Below are 5,362 nucleotides of genomic sequence, written 5' to 3'. Positions count from 1 at the left end.
ATTAATATATAAAATAAAATATTTGTTTTTTTTTAGGAATACTATACGTATTCTCTGTATTCTCTGAAAAGATTTTCCAACTTTATTTTTAAGGATACGATTTTTTTTTTTTGGAATTAGAGCAAGTTCGCTGCACCCCCGGCGAACTCTATGATGAGTTCGGCAGACTATATAAATTGGTGGGAGAGTAAATTCTCAAAATGGTCCTTCAGATTGGGCCCGTGCACCAATATTGCCCTCAGTTTTCAAATGCTCTAAATGCACTCTCCAATTTGAGCTCCGTGCGAATTGAGTGACCTTGAGTCATTGAGTCTCATTGAATTGGTGATTTGAGAACCCTTGGTGGTCAATTTGATAACCATTGACTCTAGCCTATTACTAAGTTGATTAGTAGCTAGGATGGGACTTATGGATTGATGTTGATCAAGCCATTTGACGTACTTCAAGCCTAGGAGTAGATATTACGTACTTAAGGCTTTTGGAAGTAGACTTAATGAGCTCGATTCCTCATGATTGTCAACATATAGTTTGTTGACAAGGATGGTGATATCAATTTCTCATGTCTTAGCCAAGAGTTCATTTTCTTTATTTTATTGGTTCTTGTCATTTATTTTCTTACCCTTTTATCAATCAAACCCCTTGCATCTTCATAGCCAACAATTGACCACTTCATTGCAATTCCTTATGAGACGACCCGAGGTTTAAATACTTCGGTTAATTTTTATTGGGGTTTGTACTTGTGACAAAACCAAATTTTTTATTTGAGTATTGTTAGTTGGTTGGGATCTATACTATCAACGAGAATCATTTTGTGTGAAATCCCTAACCATACGACAATATCTCATTATCAAAATGGCGCCGTTGCTGGGGAATTGTAATGGTGCTATGTTATTGGCTATTGTATATATTGTGAATAGCTTGATTTTTGGTTTGTTTGTTGGTTTTAGCTAGTTGTAGGGTTTTGCTCTCTTTGTCCTTGTTAGAATTTGTTTTTTTTTCTCTTATCACCATAAATTCTCATCACTTTGGCTATGAGTGTGGTTCAAACTATGTTGTAGAAGATGGAAGCTTTAATGACAACATGCATCAAGGATTTGAAGATCAATTGTGGGAGGAGCCCGAAACTTATGAACAACCTTCTTGGCAACAACCTCCTTCCGAATCGAGTTTGACAAGAGTGCTTGGGGACATGACTACTCTCCTCACGGAGATGCGCACGGAACAAAAGGTATTTTATTCCATCCGAGCCGTTCAAGCGCCATCCCAACATGACTACTCTTCGGATTCTTATGGGTATAATCCAAATCCTAATATATACCAATCTAATGTGTGTGACGACCCTTATTGTGATTGTCAACCACAACCATCATATGCATATGAACCCCTCCTCAATATAGCCCTCAACAACCATACTCACAAGTCTCATACCACCATTCACCTTCATATGATCCCAACCCATATCCACCATACCAACCACCATATGAACCATATCTAGAGCCACCACCATTCCAACACCAATACTCCCAAGAACCACAAATTCCATATACACCACCTCAAGACTTTCACCAATATGAACCACCTTCCAACTACAATGCCTTTCCCTTAAACAATGAACCCTCTCTTCCACCACCGCCCCCTAATGAAGCCATCACGCAAGAACTAAGAGATCTTAACTCTCATATCCAAAGGCAACAAGAGGGGACGAAAAAGGAGTTTAAGGAGCTAGAAGCCAAGATGGCTATCATGGTAGAAGCCATTAACCACATAGCCTCCCATCTAAGCTCATGCATTCCAAGTACTCCCATTGTTGAATGTGGAGAAGCACCCAAAGAGCTTAGCAAGGAAGTGAATTTGGAGCTTTAAGGAGAAGAAGAGGAGTTAAAGCAAGAAGCACAACAAGAAGAGGAAGTAATGATTGGATGTTTAGGATATGTTGAGCACATAGAGGAATCTCAAGCTGAAGAGCCTTCTTCCATAGAGTTTGGAAGGGATGTTAAAGAGGAGAGTGATGTTAAGGAAACAGATAGAGAGTTGAAGGAAATTGACCAAGAAGTGGATTCCATCATTAGTGATTTTTTGTCCACAGTGATCAATCCCCTTAATGATCTTGTTGAGCCTTCTTCCATTGGATTAGAAAGCAATGTTGAGGAGGATGTGCAACCTCCAAGACATATTGTGAGTGAAGAGTTGGAAGAAATGTTCCAAACAACAAGCCCTCCTATCTATGATGATTCCGCATAAACATATGATCTTTTTGAGCATGATGAGTCCTTCCCCAATATGCTTGAAATTGATGATGAGGTAGACTTCACTGAACCTCCTATCTATGATTTGAGTGATGGGGAAGAGATAGAAGAATTTAGTGAAGAAGAATGTGAACTTGAGGAAGCTTGGCAAGAGGTAGAGCTTGAAGAACCTTGCCAAGTGGTGGACGCCTCTAGAAAAGGGTGGACGGGAGTGGAGCATACTTTGTCAAGACAATTGGGAAATCCTCCACCTAGGTTGTCATCCAATCCTTCATTTGAGTGGGTAAAATTTCTAACTCTTAGCTTTATTATCCCACTTGAATTTGGTTTGCTTGAAACGGATGGCCAACTTAGGGCGCTTTGTGGAATTAAGCGTAAGAGGAGGATGTTCAGTGGTTGGCATTGTAAGTCTAGGCTCATTATGGTTGGAAGCTCGAAATTGAGGAGCATGGATTGGTGTAATGCTCAATTGAATGGGTCTAGGAGGATCATTTGGTGCCTTCATAAGAATTCGGCTTCTTTACCACCCGAAGAGGATTACCATGATCAACTTGAAGACGGGTGTGAAAACAAAGTGTGGGATCCCGGATTACAAGGGAAGGATCAACTTTGGGAGCCCATGGGTTGTGAAGAACTCCATCAAAGCTTGGAGTTATTAACTTTGGATGATGAAGCACAATGGAAGTCCAAGCATTGGTGGATGTTCAAGGATGGATTCAAGCACAAGCCACCTTGATGAGGAGCTCCCCATAAGTCCAACTTAAAGACAATAAACAAAAGTGCTAGGTGGGAGACACCCCACCATGGTAAACTCTTTTCACTTTCTCTTTTTGTAAATATTAGTAAAATAGGTTTAATTCCTTGTTTTGATTGCTTAGTTGAGTTTATTTGGTAGTCTAGTATGTTAAATAAGGTTTTATGATATTTTGGTAGTTGTTTGGAGGTTTGGAATGCTTGGTATGATGCAAAAACATTGAAAATTTTTGAAAAACAGAGCACCATCTACGCGTATGCGCCATGCACGCGTACGCGTGTATCAAGCGTTTCCAACCATCCACGCGCACGCGTACGCGTGGATTGCAAATTTTCACCACCAAGCTATTTTCCCGAGAGTTGCGCGAACACTGTGCCTTTCGCGCAAGGCTACCCACGCGTACGTGTCGCTCTTGAAATAACCCATCGACGCGCATGCGTACGCGTCGCTCCCATTTCACCATTTTCACGCGCACGCGTCATGCACGTGTACGCGTGGATGCCCTTCTTTCACACACTTCTTTTCTCATCTATCCATTTCTTTCCTTCTTCTCTCTTCTCCTCTTTTCTTTCCACCTTTCAAACATCATCCAACACTATCAAACACCATATAACACCATTTCTTTTAGTTAGTTAGTTAGTTAGTTTAATTTTTGTTTAAATTTTGTTTTCCATTATAAGTGTTGGATTACTAGTCTTGTTTACTGTTCACTGCTGCTGATCACTAATAGGATGTTATCTTAACATCAATTTTGTTTATATTCCTTGTTGGATTCTTTGTTGAGGTTATATTTGGTTACTTGGTTTGGAACTTTTCATGCTTAATATTTTTGAATACCAAGTACATGGTACATTGCCTTCATGCATCTTAACTCTTTGAAGTGCATGTTTTGGCCACCATGCGTTCATCATCCATTGTTAGGCAATTGTACATTATCAATGCATTTTTTAGGTGATGCTTGTTTATGATTGACCCTTATTCATACCACCTATTTCAACATTGAGATTTTGAAATTGTGAAATTGGATTGAAAGCTTACCTAGTGACATATGTTTGAGCTTCCTAAGCTTTGTGGACCATACTTGCTATGTGATTGATCTTAACTCTTATATCTCTTTTCTTAAGTTCCATAGCACCCATGTGTTCCACTTTTATGTCACTTAGGTGTTGTAACAACCTCGATATGTGTCATTGTTTAACGTGTGAGCTCTCTATTCCATTTTGTTCACTAAGTTTACTTACACACCAATCAATGGCTATTCATTATCCAATTTCACAATTGCTTAATTTTTTCTTGAATGCCTTCGTGCTTCTTTACTGCTTGTTAGGTTGTCTTAACCTACAAGTTTAAAGCATCTTAAGCACACTAGAATGAGTGAAGTGTATACTTTCTTTGTGTAATTGTGACATAACTTTTTATGCTAATGTGTGTGTAATCTAAAGGGCGCTTAATTTAGAACTCACACACCTATCTTTCATCAATGTCACACTAATTCACTCACTTCATTCTAGTGATTTACCTCACTCCAACAATTCACGCTTCCTTGCTTTTGTATGTTCTTATCTTACGGTGTTATTTTCTATTTTTCATGACTGATGCACCATAAGCAAAAATAGAAGTGGGAATAAAGAACACGCAGTAACCGGTTGACCTACCAGCTGAAGGTGGCAACTCGAAGAGTCGCCGTACCCCCTTGCTCGTCTTTGAATGCACCGAGGATGGTGCAAACTTCTAATTGTGGGGAGGTCGTCCGACCAGTCGGCGTTCTTGGGTGACAAATTTCTAATCCCAACACTTTTGCATCTCATTTTAGGTCTTCTAGGATTTTTTTAGTTGCATTTTATTATTTTGCATATATATACATAATAAGCTTAGTCAAAATAATGAGATTTTTCAAGAAATTTATCTATAGGGCACCCTATAGGGCAACCCAATTGATTGAAAAAAGAAAAAAAAATTTTAGAGCTTGCTTGAACTATATGTTGTGGAACATGATTTTTGAGCTAAGAACACAAGCATGTGAGTTTTGAGCCTAATTGTGCGGTGGTATGCGAAATTGCTACTCAGGTTGTGAATTGTTGTTCGAAATTGATTCCCTGGTAATGGCACCAAAAACGGATGCACAGGACCATGGTCTAAACATATCTTCACAACTTCGCATAACTAACTAGCAAGTGCACTGGGTCGTCCAAGTAATACCTTACGTGAGTAAGGGTCGAATCCCACGGAGATTATCGGTATGAAGCAAGCTATGGTCACCTTGTAAATCTCAGTCAGGTGGATATAAAACAGTAATGGGTTTTCGAAAATAAATAATAGAATAGGGATAGAGGTACTTATGTAAATCATTGGTAGGAATTTC

The 5,362-nt window shown here is 39.2% G+C and overlaps 1 long non-coding RNA gene across 1 annotated transcript in view; it reads left to right on the top strand.

Moving 5' to 3' along the window:
• The window catches only part of LOC110270476, a 22,230-nt gene extending 17,556 nt beyond the window's left edge, over positions 1-4,674 (top strand). Inside the window, exon 3 of the long non-coding RNA XR_002360067.1 lies at positions 4,665-4,674. This is a non-coding gene — a long non-coding RNA (uncharacterized LOC110270476). The remainder of the gene's footprint in view (positions 1-4,664) is intronic.

This window comes from Arachis ipaensis, chromosome B01 (assembly GCF_000816755.2).
Source record: "Arachis ipaensis cultivar K30076 chromosome B01, Araip1.1, whole genome shotgun sequence".
NCBI classification, from domain to species: Eukaryota; Viridiplantae; Streptophyta; class Magnoliopsida; order Fabales; family Fabaceae; genus Arachis; species Arachis ipaensis.
This window is presented reverse-complemented; position numbering and strand designations above follow the sequence as displayed.